This window comes from Ailuropoda melanoleuca, chromosome 8, assembly GCF_002007445.2.
Source record: "Ailuropoda melanoleuca isolate Jingjing chromosome 8, ASM200744v2, whole genome shotgun sequence".
In the NCBI taxonomy this organism is placed as follows: domain Eukaryota; kingdom Metazoa; phylum Chordata; class Mammalia; order Carnivora; family Ursidae; genus Ailuropoda; species Ailuropoda melanoleuca.
The window spans coordinates 23278720-23293736 of record NC_048225.1 but is presented as its reverse complement, the minus strand read 5'-3'; the positions used below and the strand labels follow the sequence as shown (position 1 = coordinate 23293736).

Here is a 15017-nt window from a genome sequence, read left to right as displayed (position 1 = left end):
CTTCTTATTATCTGAAAAGGCGATCGAGTTGGAGTGCCTCTCGCGCCACAGGCCCTAAGTTAAACATTTTGTGTACATCATGTCATTGAATGCTCCCTGCAAAACTGTGATTTATTGATCCATTTTTCATCAGTCTATTTATTGACATATGGATCCATTTTTATAGGCAAGTAAGCTGAGGCAGATATCTAAGATTGAATAGCAGTAGTTAGATCTGGGTTCAAATTCTGTGTCACTGTATGTAAGCAGCATGGTGTTCAGGAAATAATTTAACCTTTCCAAGCTCAGTTTCTTTATCTATGAATTGGAAGGCATAGTTGCCATCATAGGATTATTATGAAAGTTAAATGAGATAGAGCAGATGAAATTTGAATTTAGTCGTATATTATGTCTCTGTCCTTTCCATGACTACTCTGTTCAGTCTAGAAGCCAAAACAGACAAGGAGTAAAACTAGGATGTTTTCCTCAGGCTGCTTATCTCAAGTATTCAAATTTATTTCAGAGTAAAATTCATGGGAGAGAATAATTTTATTTTGACCTTGGTCATCTTGTTAGTATTGCTTTCTTAAAACAGAAGGAGTATACTCTCTGTAGATACCTGCAGAGATATCTAGACATGCTTTTTTGATTATGTAAGATTATCCCTTGGTGTGTGAAGCAATGACAGAAAGAACCTATTTTGAGGGAATGGGTGATGAAGCTCATATCACACCCCCTGGTCTCTCATGGGGAGTGGTTTAGTATCAAGCCAGCAATCACCTGCAAGATAAAGGATTGGGAGATATGCAATTTCCTTAGAAGATAGGAAAGTTTTAATTACATGAAGCCATAAAACATTAGCTTCACCAAGGACCCAATTCTCTTAATTACAAGTGAGGAAATTAGGAGCCAGTTCAGTCAAGCTCAAATTCCCACAACCAGCTAAGGGTAAGGGCAGGATTGGAGCTCAGTATCCTAACCCAAAGCTCTTGCCACTGCATGGGATTCAAATTTTTGCATTTCCTATCTTCCACATGTTCCCTTAGTTGAGTATCTCTTGCCCCTTTTCTGAGTATTTTCCCCCAAAACAATGGATGGGGTTTGTAATAGTGCCTTCCCATGGGAAATGTTCATAAAATATTTGTAACATGAATAAACAATGGTGTACCTGGAAGCATTTTACTAAATGTTTCTCGAATCTCTGACTGGCCCTTCCTGTTACTAAAGACTTGGATCTGGATCAGTTAGTTCAGATAGTGTGGACAGCAATTCACCTGGAGCTGGAGAATGGAGAGCAATTGTTCCCCCACCACCCCTTTTCAGAAATGTGTCATCCTTTCCTCTATTCTCAGGATTGTCCTTCATTTGAGGAATATTAAATATTGCAATTGCCTTCACGTAATCACACCCCCAATGACAGGTCAGTCTCTGGCAGCGAATACTTTTACCGGTGGAGAATTAGACAAAGTGACAGGGTTAATTCCCAACAGGACACAAAGGTGCTGGTGGTGTGAGGCTACCGTGCTCTGGGAGGCACATCAATTACTTCCCTGACAGTCCGAAACGAGTGGGGGAAGGGCTTCATCTGTGCCTAGAATATTACCTCCTCTCAACATTTATCAAGGCTTTTGATGCTCTTCATCATGTGAGTGGGAGGAAATCAAGGTGCTTTCTTCAAAACCCGGTTTGGAAATTCCATTTGTGCGAGATTTGAAAATGATTGGGTAGAAATGAACTCCAAACGTGAAAGGGGAAGACATGCGTTAACATGCCCCATGCAACTTGAATCTGTTCTTCTGGCAAACCTCACCAAGACTCATCAGGCACGGAGGGAATTATCAGCCAATCAAGTGGAAAGGTGAAATGAGTTTTATCATCTTCTCACTAAAATGACAATTCAAATGTCAAGCTTCATTTGGTTGATAAATGTCATGTGGGAAGGGACAGCAGCAGGCCCATGGCCTCTCTTGGCCGACCTACCTGCAAGATGGCAGAGAGGAAGGACTTGAGGGGAAGATGCTATGAGTTGGAGAGAAAGGCAGGTTGCACTTCGTGCTCACCTGAGAGGAACTGAGGGATCAATGAGCCTAAAAGACAGCCGTATTGAGTTCCAGAGCCACCTCTAGCATATAAATTTATGTCCGTGTCAATTTATGTCATCCGCTACAGTGAAACCATTGACAAATCCCAATGGGGGATTGAGAATCTTGATACTGCCTTCGGCATCTTGGTTCTTTCATACCATGGATTCTTTGAGTATTTATACCAGATATAAAAATGATTACTCAGATTCCAAACAAGTGTATACTGTTCAATATCTAGTATGTGAACACCTTTTTTTTTTTTTAATAGGGAAGGGCTAATTAATGCTTAACATAAGCCAACTTCAGTTGGTACTCAGGAAACTTATGTTGAATGAAAAAATGCTGAGTGAACACAGTGTTAGAGAATTTGATTCCTTCCTTTAACACCTTGCTACTTCAAGCGTGGCCCACAGATCACCAGCATCCTCATTATTAGCAAAATTGTTACAAAAAGTGCCATATCCCACTGGGCTCCCTCCAGACCAACCGAAGCAGAGTCTGTATTTTGCAAAATCCTCAAATGATTTGTATGCGCCTTAAAATTTAAGAAACTCTGCTCTAAGACACTATGCCCATGAGTTGGATGGTTTATACCAGGTAAATAGTATATCTTTTATGCCTTCTAATCTTAATTATAAAGAATCTCACAGACCTACATAACTGAAAGGGGCAAGTGTGTGTGTGTGTGTGTGTGTGTGTGTAGCACAAAGCATAATCACACCATTTTCTAGGGAAAAAATGTAGCTTTTAAAATAACTTAATGAAAAATCTCTCATTTCTCCTTTCAAATATTATTATTGATGTATCAACATGCCTGGATTCCTTAGAGGGTTTTGAACTCCTGGCAAGTAAGGATCAGATTTCAGGCATTTCTGTATATCACTACAATTATGTGCCTAATGATGGTTTTAAAATGCTTATTGAATAGCTCAAACTTCTGGGTAAAAATATTCTCTCTCAGAGCACCATAGGTTTTTTTCTCTAAAACACTAATTACAATTGATAATTATGTATTTCAGGGCTTGTTTCTTTCATGTCTGTTCCCTCTGCTAGGTAGCAAACTAGAGGAGAGCAACACAAGGTTTGATCACTCACTTTTGTATTCTGTTTGCCAAATCAAGGAGGGCAGAGTGGTCACTGCGGCACGAATTTCACTGTGTCAAAGGCGTACTTAATTAGGTCATGATTTACCTTTCTACTCGGAGGGGAAAAAAAAAAAAACCTTCTTTATACACAATCTCTTTACAAAAATCCTACTTATATAAGAGTAATTGTAAGAATGATCAACAGTTGAGCTGTCGGTTTCTGCCCCCTGGCCCGTTTAGCAGATTGAAAATGTCCATTGCCTCCTCGAAGCCCCAAATTGAGCCTTTCTTTGCTCCATCCACCCTCACCTTCAGAAAGAAATCGTTGCCAATTCTCCGAAGGAGAAACGTTCAGTTTCAAGCCCTGAGAACACTCAGGTGTTTCCCCCCCTCTCAGAACTGCCCCCTCAAAGAAAGCCGTTTGGCTTCCACACGTCTGCAGTACCAGCTCCTTCCCTAGATTCTTCTGCCACCAAACCAATCTTTCCTTCCCAGTTGTTGCTCCTTTGTTGGTGCACGAGCACTTCCTCTAGCTCCGGGGACTTAGGGTTTCACTCTGTGCTGGTGCGCCCGAGCGCGCGTGTGTACGTTGCTGTGTGTTTGCGGTGTTTCTCTTGCTGTCTGCCCCGCTCTGTGGGTGTTTTTCTTGATCTGAAGTGGAACCGCTGACTCTCAGTAGCCCCGATGTTTGTGCAATTCTCTGCAGAAATGGCTTCAAGTGTTACCTTGCCTGCTCCACTTCGGGGCAACCACAATGATGAACAGGCACGAACCCCCTGACACATGCACTTCACCTCCCAGCCGGGCCGATAAGATCAGCAACCATCGGGCTGCAGGCACGTCGGTGCGCTCTGCACAGGGGGTGTGGGGGGCACTCTGCACTCCTTCAGGAGGGGCTTGCTTGCGCTGCCACCAATCCCCCGCGCCCCGCTTCCAGGAGGGGGCGGAGAGGCACGGCTGAGTTTCCAGTGGGGTCTGAGGGTGCATTTCACACACACACAAATGGGGTGGGAAAGACTGGTTGTTTATTTGCACCCTTGGCGATTTCTCTACCACCCAGAGCAATAACCCAGAAAATGGCTTACCTGGGGGGCATTTACCCCCAGCCCCATCGTGCGCTACAGTGTTTACAAAATAAATATATAAATATGCTCTCTGAGCCACCTCTCTGCTCTAAAAGTCCCTGTGCCTCTGAGCTGCCGGGCGGAGTCCCGCAGACGTCAGCGTCTAACCCCAGGCGAGAACTCACCACCCCTGGAGCCGGGTTCAGGTGGGTGGTATCTGTGGTCGTATTTCTGATAGGTTTTTCAAATTTTTATTTTTCACATTACAAGGATTCCTTGTGACTCAAAAGGGAAGAGTAACCCTCGATTGGGAAAGGATTAGAGAGTAATTGTGCTGTGGGCGGGATTATCTGGGTGTCATCTTCATTACAAAAGTCATGCTCTGTAAACTCCAACTGACATTGCCCCCGGGCATGGAACTCTCAGTGTCAGGAACCTGATAACCCCTGACCTAAGGAGCAGGTAGAAGGCGTTCGCATTTAGGAGAAGATGTGAGGTCCAGGACTGGATGGTGTGGGGGTGGCTCAAGGGACTTTTGTTCAGTTGAACTGAGGGTGGTAGGAGGCGGGGATTTTTTTTCACAGAGCAGGAAATTGAGGCAAGGAGCAGAAGACTGGATCAAGGATACACAGTGAGTCAGCCGCACAAGAAAGGTGCATGGCAAGGGAATTATTTTCCCCCTAACTCTGCAAAAGACTGCTCACTGATCATGAGAAGAAATTATTCATTAAAAAAAAATTTTTTTTTCAGATAGACAACTATTATAGTTCACTCAGAAGAAGAAACGAATGGACATCTGCAATGTTCCAGGTTCCTTCACTTAGAATGGAGACTCTAAAGCTATGAGAGAAGTTAGGCAACTTGGCCGAGGTCACTAGGCAAATCTGTAGTGGCAGAGGTCACTAGGCAAGGAGGACGTTACTGGGTATGAACGCCCTCCACGCTGCTGCCCCATGTCTGACGCGCAAAACAGGCAGACAAGGCTTTAACTCTGCCCCATGAGAGCTCCCACTTTTTTTTATAGGGTTTCTGGCTGTCCGTTCCCGGCCTGTGAGCCGAGGCTTTTTTCCATGGGGTCTGTTTAGGCTGGGATTCTGTAGAAGTTCTTGCATAGGGGTGTGCTGAGGCCTTTCATCCAGTGGTCACAGCTGCCTCCTTCTTTTCCCAGGCTCAGCCACTCTCCTTAGCCACAGATGGTTGGCCCCATGTGCAGGCCCTCATCCTAACAGTACCCTATTAGTAACTGTGAAAGCATTCCCTGTCCCTCCTCCAAGGCCCAAAGAAATCCACCAACCATCAGAGCTACCTCAGTAGCGACAAGAAGGAAATTGGGGGTCCACTTACCGGCAGAATGTTCTTATAATTCTAAAAAGAGAACAAACGCAACAGGAAGAACCATAAGCAAACTGCTGGTAGGCCTATGGCACTGCTTATGAGCTTTCTGGACCCCAGAGCCCAGGAAGGAGAATCTGGGCTACCTAGGCAACCACTATGCCTGGATATTGTTAGGCTCATCCTGGGAAGGGCAACTCCAGCAAAGGAAGGCCCTCCTGAGAATTCTGCACTGCTCTCTGGTCCCACTCTCCCTTGGCTTCTTTGCGTCAGCTCACACTTGGCCTGTTTTCCTCTTTCCAGACTGAGCTAAAGGTGCTAACTCTCTGCTGTTCAGAATGGCTTTGGGGCATTATTTATCACAACTGGATCAATAGTTCCCAGACTTTATAAAATACTCACACTTCTGACCTTGACCAGCAAGCCTACTGCCTGCAAACCTCACAATGCCAGATTCCAAAGTTCCAAACACTGGACCAGCTGAACCAAAGTCTTGAGAGTCTCCGGGGAGTTTTTGTTTGCAAAAAGAATCAGAAATTCCTGGGCAGGAGAAAAGCGAAGAGAGAACTGGAACACCTAACTTCTTGTTCCAGTTTCCTTTCCTTCAACACATAATTAGCAATAGGACAAAAGCCATTCACACATATGTAAGAACAGAGTCACCTTTGATTGTCTCTCAGATACCTACTTTTCTGTCTCCTCTCAACACTCCTCCCTCCCAGAGAAGCTGGAAAAGTTGACTGGGCTATGCGATCTTTGTCTTTGTGCTTTCGGAAGCTTTAGTGTGAGTCACCCCAGTGCCAGATCTCTCTTCAAAAATTTTGAACTGCAAAAATGCAAGTTTCATCCCTGAGGAGAGTGGCCACTCAAATACTTCAGGTCAGGAGGGCTTTGTTTTGTTCAATCACAGAGTTTCAAAACTGCCAAAGCCCTCAGAGTTTCTCTTGTCTGTCATTTTATAAGAGGTAAACTGAGGCACTGAGAGGTGAAGTGATGTGGCTTTTACGGAGGAAACTGGACTTGCTCTCTGCCAAACCCACTCACGACCATCATGGCAGGTTCCTTCTTTCTTTTTATTGAGTGCAGCATAGGAACAAGCATTCTTGGCTTTAAAGCGATCCAGCATGACTTGATGCTCTTGTCACCTTTTCCTGCTTGTTGTTCTTGTATTCAGTTACAAATCTGGCTCTGACCCTTGTTGAAAGGGGTCATTGAAAGTGGTAAGGAAAGAGAGAGAGAAATAAGCTTGGTCATGACCCAATCAGTCCATGGTTACTAAGTTTCTCAGGAATGGGAGCCCTTTTCATGAGGTCGAGAAGTAGAAATGGAGGGAAAGCAGGAGCCATGGAGAAAAGATCCAGGGAAGGGGGAGACACCTGGCAACCCCCTCGTTCCAGAGTTACAGACGATCCCAGTGGCCCATGCTGGGCCCACAGACTAACCAAAGCACAATGGGAAAGCAGCATCCACAGAAAACACTGGTTGCTGCAGAATTCTGGTATAGATTTGACTTCTTCACTGACTAAAAGAGGCAGGAAGAAAGAAGAGAATTTTTAAAACACTTGTTAGGAATGTCTTAAAAAACAGTTGTTCTTAAATTTTAGAACTTACTAAAAATGAGGCTTCTCCCCCCCTCCAACTCCAGAGAGATTTCATATAGTTTAGTGTGGAGACCAGAAATATCTTTTTCTTGTTGGTAGTGGTGTTCATACAATCGTCCAGTAGTGTTTTTATGGTTTTTAAAAAAATTTTTTTAAATAAATGGTTTTTTTGAGGAAATAATTTTAGATTTACAAAAAAGTTGCAAAGATAATATTGAGAATTCAGTATAGCCTTCATCCCATTTCCTCTAATGTTACTTTATTAAAAAACATTTTTTAAAAGATTTATTTATTTATTTGAGAAAAAGAGAGAAAGAGCAGGGGGAGCAGAAGGAGAGGGAGAGGGACAAGCAGACTGCACACTGAGAACGGAGCCCGACGCAAGGCTCGATCCCATGACCCCGAAATCATGACCTGAACCGAAATCAAAAGTTGGATGCCACCCAGGCGCCCCTGTTACTTTCCTTCTTTTTTTGAAGTTGTGGTAAAACATTCATAACATAAAATTTGCCACTTAACTATTTGTGAGTGTACAGTTTAGTGACATTAAACACGTTCACAGGTTGTATCGTCATCACCGCCATCCGTCTCCTGAGCATTCTCATCTTCCCAGACTGGAACTCTGTACCCATTAAACAACCACTCCCCATTCACCCCCTCCCAAACCTGGACACCACCCTTCTGCTTTCTGCCTCTGTGAATTTGATGCCTCTAGGTACCTTATATAAGGGGGATCATACGATAATTTGTTTTGTGACTGGCTTATTTCACTTAATATAGTGTCTTCAAGGTTCATCCATGTTGTAGCATGTGACAGAATCTCCTTCCTTTCTTAAGGCAGAGTAATAATCTATGATGCATATATACAGTATATATATGTGTGTGTATATATATATATAATCACTTTATTAACACTTGGGTTGCTTCCATTTTTGCTATTGTTAACAGCACTGCTACGAACATGATATACAAATACCTGTTTGGGTCTTTGCTTTCAGTTATTTGGGGTATACCCGGAAGCCTAACGTTAATTTGTCACATAACCATGGCACCTTACTGTTCACTAAACTACAGATTTTATTCAGATTTCCCTGCTAAAATATCTTTTAATAAGCACCCCAGTGTACTCTGGTTTATTGAGCTAGGGTTTTAGAAATATTGATTTTTTTTTTTTTTTTTTATGATGGCTTTAGCTCAGGAAGGAGTGCTGGCTATTGGATGGACAGTCAGCCCCTATGCTGAACCCAGAACAGTTTCAGTGGTGGCCTGATTGCAATTCATTGCCTTTCACTGGGCCCAGCTCGCCAACTTTCCAAGAAGAATGATGGCACGGATGGCTTGAGAAGTATCTGGAGAATGCTAGAGAGAAGTTCGAGGATCTAAAATTGTTCTGTAGGTAAGAACTTCCCAGACAGCAGCTATCAAAGAAGAAACTGGCCAGCATTTCTGAATCTTAGAAGCGGACTCATTAACAGCAAAAAGGCTTGAAAGAAATGTGACTTGAGGTTTCCTCTGCCTCTTGTTTGTCTGGCATTGTCAGAACGCAGGGTCCAGGCGGGTGACATTTGCCTTCCATAGTCACTGGGCTCAGAGTCACAAGAAATGTACTTTGCCTGTAGTGGGTGGGATATATGTTTCACTTGAGGAAGCACTTCCTGATATGACAGCAGTGACCCAAATCTTTAGTGCCCTGGTTTTGCTTTCCCAAGTGAATGAATCTTTTGTAGTTTCTCAAGTAACTACTTATAGTTTTAGTGCTTCATTTACTCAACAGGTATTTATCAAGAACAAAACGTGTACCCGAACTCTGTGAGGCCATAAAGATGAAGGGATTGGTCAGCTGAACCTCTACCCTTAAGACCCATGCAGGCTGGTGAAAGAAACAGGTGCCTACGTAAGTACACTTCAAAGCAATGGTTATTTCAAATTGCAGGTTATTTTTGCATGAATTAAGTGTGGTTTTGACTAAATGTCAAGAGGCCTAGGATCCTTTTACAGCAGCATCAAGTCCTTACAAAGCAGCATGGGAGTATTTTTCTGTAAGAACCATCTAGACGTGGTTCTACAGCAGCGAGCCTCTGACGGCAAACATTGAGACTAGGTCTAGGCGATCCCTGACTTATGACTGTTCAACTGGCGATTTTTCAACTTGACAGTGGTGTGAAAGCAATATACATTCAGTAGAAACAATCCTTCGAATTTTGAATTCGGATCTTTTCCTGGGATAGTGAGCGATCTGGGGTAGGATCCTTTCTCGGGGTGCTGGGCAGGGGCAGAAAGCCGCAGCTCTCAGTCAGCCAGGTGATCACCAGGGTGAACAACCCATATAATTACAACCATTCTGCACCCATTCAACCATTCTTTTTCACTTTTCGTACAGTATGCAATACATTCCATGCGATGGTCAACACCTTATTAGAAAATAGGCTCTGGGTTGGCTTATTTTGCCCACGTGTTATCTCACGTAAGCCTTCTGAGTTCCTATAAGGTCGGCGAGGCTAAGCTATGATGTCGGGTAATTACGTGTATTAGATGGATTTTTGACTTAAGGCATTTTCAACTTGCTATGCGTTCGTTGGGACCTAACCTCATCGTAAGTCGAGAAAGATCTCTACGGTACAGAAGAGCTTGAAGCTCTATGAACATGTGGGGCAGCTTTATTACTGCTGCTCCAGGCATATGGTATTCTTCAGGCATTCTATCAACTCAGCCTTTTCATGAAAAGATGTGGGAGAAACTGGAAAATGAACCCAGGGGGCCGTCTTTATGATGCTGCTTTAGACGTACACGGGGATGTGCATTTCACGGGGGAAGCATGTGCAACCCGAAACAGGCAACCCAAGATACTCCAAGGAAGTATTAAAACAGGGAAGTGAGGGGAATTCAGAGAAAGGGGAGGACCTGGGCTGAAATCTGGTTTGGCTTTTATTCATCTCAGGGACTTGGGAAAAGCCCTCGAGGGCCCGTAACAAAGGTAGAGGTGGTCATGACCTCAGCACTAACATCTTTACATCTTTTTGGAGAGGTGTCAATTCCTGGGGACCCCCTTGTGGCAGCCCTGACTCAGAAGGAAACTCATCAGCTACTACATCACCTCATTACAGACCACTTCCTGAAGGGCTCTGGGTTTTCCCTAGAAGGCTCTTGTTCATGTATAGATCCTGCCAGGAACAGAGAGGAGATCTTCTAGGCAGGCCAATTTGAAACTGAGACCTTCCATATGATAAATACACACACCATAATACATAAATAAAGAACAACTATAGAGCTAGGAGAAAAAGGAACAGAGTAGAAGTTGGACCTTTCTGGATGTGTGTGTTTGCATATATATATACACAGACATACCCACACTCACAATTTCTTTATTATCTATGCCTTATAATACATATTTAAATCATAGATGCAAAAGTAGAGAAAGAAAACACATCTCTAGAAGGGGAAGAGAGAAAAACCAGTGATGTAGGTCAGCCTTTCCCAAATTCGTGGGTTTCGTGGTAATAAGTATTACGCAAAGACAGAATTGTGTAATCAAATAAACTCAAGAAAGGTTGGATAAAACAAATTCAAACATTTATTGTTGGCCCTCTTAGAATTGTTAATATGCTAATGGAATTGTAAATCTCATTCCTCACACTTGTGGCCATTAAACACATTTTTTTTTTGAAAAGCAGCTTTTGCAGTAGCCATCTACAGAGGACCCCTTGGGAAATGCTGACCTAGGCTGAATGCAGTTGCTTTGTTTGAACATTAGTTCTGCCTGGGCTTTCTGACAGGCAAGGCAATTAAAGAAACATGATGGGTTATAGCTTTTTCATCAGATAAAAATCTATTTTTGTTTCAGATTCTAAGTTAAAATGAATTTTTGGATGCAAAAAGGTTATCGAACTACATAAAGAATTATCTCTTAAGCAATAGCTTCATGAAAAATGTAGAGTAATAATAATGGTAAGTGTTATTACTTGCTGGGTCCAAGCCAAGGACATAACCTGAAAACTTAGGAAAAGATATTTTGTATCGGGGAAGGGGAGTAGGGCCTGTTGCTTTCTAATAACCCCATTTGGTAAACAAACATTATATTTAGAATACCTTGAACTCCTCCTTGAATACTAATTCATTTCTCTCTGATTTGGACAGGAGTTGGAATTCATTAATTACATCTAAAGTCTATAGCTGGATCCAGAGCTGTTTCCGGATTGAAGGAATTTCCAGAACCTTTTGATACTGGGTCTGCGGATGACAAAATTTGGGCATTCTATTAGGCACTTGAGGAGCCTACCCTCTTCTTTCACCTAAATAAAAGAAATTCCAACCTGTCCAAAGATGCACCTTGTGGGGACCCTGCGGTCAAGACCAAGACTTTCTCAAGAAGTCATCTTGGTTTTGCTCAAATGCTCTGAGGGGTGCTTGAGTGGATTGTACAGGTGGACAGGGGTGGCTGGCTGACTGACCACAGCGAGCCATGCCATCGGAGTTAAGGAAGAGAGATACCATCCCTTTCTGATGGTAGAGAGTTTCTTAGAAAGTAAACAATTGCAGACAATCTTCACAACAGCTCTCTTATCCCCCTGATCTCATTACTCCTTGTTAGCACAAACCATTTAGGACAGTTATAGTGAAAGTCCTGATAAGGAGGAAGTGATCACTTTCAAACTAATCTAGCATATCTGTCATGACATGGTGATAAACAAGGACCGTCTAACTATTAAGTAATCAATGACATTGATTTGGAATTAGAGATATAGTATTAGTTCCTCCTTGACTATCTCTCCCACCAGCCACCACACACACACACACACACACACACACACACGTGCATGTGCACACACACACACACACACACACACAAAGACATTAACTAAATTGAGTCTGGTTTTTTTTTTCTTTCTTTTTTTTCCCCCTGTACCGATTGCATCCAGTATTTCTCTTTATCAGAGAATTTACCACATGATGTTGAAATTAACTGTCCATGTGTCATCTTCTTCACTAAACTATAACCCCTCAAAGATAGGATCAACATATTGTCCCTCAGGGGCGCTGTTAAGTGGTTGTCTCTTGATTTCAGCTCAGGTCATGATCTCAGGGTCCTGGGATTGAGCCCCATGTCGGACTCTGCACTCAGCAGGGAGTTGGCTGGAGATTCTCTCTCCCTCTCCCTCTGCCCCTGCCCCTGCTCTCACACACTCTCTGTTTCTGTCAAATAAGTAAATAAATCTAAAGAAACAAACATATTATCCCCTGAAAACCCTACTGACCAGCACAAAAATTTCTTCACAAATGGGGTGAGTATAGCAAGTCTAGACTAGTTTCATGGATACGCAATCATGCCATACTCACAGATGAGTCTGACTAGGTGTTTCCTTCTTTAATATAACCTATTCTTTTTAGATGAGTGGCCCATAAGAAACCTACATGCGTCTTTTCAGGAGGAATATAACTTTGAAACATAATTAGAATAATACAAACCTACAACAACCCAGGTCAGGCTCTTTTGTGAATTCTCTCAAACCTGAGAAAATCTGAATAATGATTACATGCCAGAAATGAACAAATAAATAATTTTTTTTACTATCACCTGAGTTTAGGGTCCCCAATCCACTCTGAGTTCAACCAAAATTCCTTGCTTTATGCCTGGAAAAGGAAGAGATTCACACTCCATGTAAAAGGGAATTCACTTTCTAAAATCTTTATTCCTCACATGCCAATAATATGAATTTCTCCAAAAATGACTAAGAAATTGGACTCTTTACTCCTTGATTTGCATCCTAACATTCCTCCCCCAAACGGTTTTTAGACATTGGAATACTATATTCTAGAACAGCACTCTCCAACAGAAAAATAATGTAAGCCATATTTGTAATTTTAAATTCTCTAGTAACCTAATTAAAAAATAAAAAGAGATGGGTGAACTTTATGATAATAATGTATTTTCTTTAACTCAGTATCTCCAAAATACTATCACTTTAACATGTAATCAGTATAAAATTATTCAGGAGATATTTTGCATTTTTTTCCTTTGTACTAGTTGTTTGAAATTCATTATGTATTTTATACTTATAGCACACTCAATTTGGACCAGTTACACTTCAGGGCTCAATGACGCATGCGGTGGGGAGCTACTGTATTGAACAACAAATCTATGAAGCCCCTCACATCAGAAAAAGCTATCTGTGTTCTCCTGGCATATATGGTTTTGTTGAGAAGATATTAGCACCAGAATTGATGGGTCTTATAGTGCTGAGTGGAGATATAATATTTGATAAGTAATAGTTACCAAGTTCTTAACATGTTCTAAGCTTTCTTGTAGGCACTGGCAATATAGTGGTGAGCAAAAGAGTCAAAATGTCCTTCCTCCCAGAGCTAACACTCTGGTAGTGGGAGACAGACAATAATCTAGGCAAACACTTAAACTTATTTTAATGTCAACAGATAATAGGGGAAAAAATTAAAGTTGGATGAAGAGGATACAAAACGTTGAGGTAGGAATTTAGGTTTTACAGCTAGTTGCCAGGGAAGATCTCATGGAGTGGGTCATGCTTTGTTAAAGACTTTCACGTTGGCAATATTCCAAGAAAATTATGGTCTTGGATAACTTTTATTTTTATTTTGGTAAAAAGATCAATGATGAAAGGTACAAATTATGTGATCTAGCATTTAAATTATATATATATATATATACATATTATATATATATGAAACAGAATGAATAAAAATAAAAAGGCTTTCATTCAATTGTTTGTGAGGGCTGACCATGTGCTAAGCATCAGGCATGCAACAAAGAGTAAAACAAATAGTATCTCTTCTCCTGGGATTTGTATCCTAGAGAGAGAGAATATTAATGTATTAATTAAATACTTGGAATGATAAATACGTAATTAAATATTGGGATCAGTACTATGATTTAATATAACTAAAGGACCCAAACCAGACCTGAGCTAGACAAAGGATGTCAGAACTTCCTGAGCCAAAAATGAAGGGAATAGTGGAAAGAACATTCTAGGAAGGAGTAGCATGTATAAATGTTCTTGGTAGCATATTCAAGAAACAAAAATATAGCTTGTCTGGCTGGAGTGAGGGAAGTGCTCTGCCAAAATGAAGCTGTTATCAGGCGTACCATAGAGTGACTCAACAATTCCATACATCACCCAATGCTCATCACAAAAAGCACTTCTTAATCCCATCACCTATTTCCCCCATCCCCCCCATCCACCACCCTTCTGGTAACCATCAGTTTGTTTTCTATAATTAACAGTCTGTTTTTTTGTTTGTCTCTTTTTTCCCCTTTGCTAGTTTATTTTTTTTCTTAAATTCTATATATGAATGAAATCATATGGTATTTGTCTTTGTCGGACTGACTTTTTTCACTTAGTATTATACTCTCTAGCTTCATCCATGTGGTTGCAAATGGCATTTCATTCCTTTTTATGGCTGAATAATATTCTCTTTTATATATATAATGTATACATATATGTATATCTGTCTATATCTATATCTATCTATCTGTCTATCTATCTATCATCTATCTATCTATCTATCATCTATCCATGCCATGAGAAGGTGCTCATCATCACTTATCATCAGGGAAGTGCAGATTAAAACTACAATGAGATATCACCTCACCTGTAACAATGGCTAAAATCAACAGCACAAGAAACAACAGGTGTTGGTGAAGATGTGGAGAAAAGGGAACCTTCATGCACAGTTGGTGGGAATGCAAACTGGTACAGCCCCTCTAGAAAACAGTATGGAAGTTCCTCAAAAAGTTAAAAATAGAACTACCCTACAACCCAGCGATCACACTACTCGGTATTTACCCAAGAATACAAAAGCACTAATTCCAAAGGATATATGCACCCCTATGTTTATAACAGCATT

The 15017-nt window shown here is 41.6% G+C and overlaps 1 long non-coding RNA gene across 4 annotated transcripts; it reads left to right on the top strand.

The window, feature by feature from the left end:
- The first annotated feature begins 4177 nt into the window (after nt 1-4177).
- LOC105236484 lies at nt 4178-13788 on the top strand. Of its 4 annotated transcripts, XR_004627077.1 has the most exons (5): nt 4178-4418; nt 8339-8541; nt 8920-9039; nt 10987-11090; nt 11280-13788. It is a non-coding gene; the product is annotated as an uncharacterized LOC105236484 (long non-coding RNA). The 4 variants fall into 4 exon arrangements; XR_004627079.1 differs by lacking the exon at nt 10987-11090 and having other exon boundaries at nt 8920-9031; XR_004627078.1 differs by lacking the exon at nt 10987-11090.
- The last annotated feature ends 1229 nt before the right edge of the window (nt 13789-15017 follow it).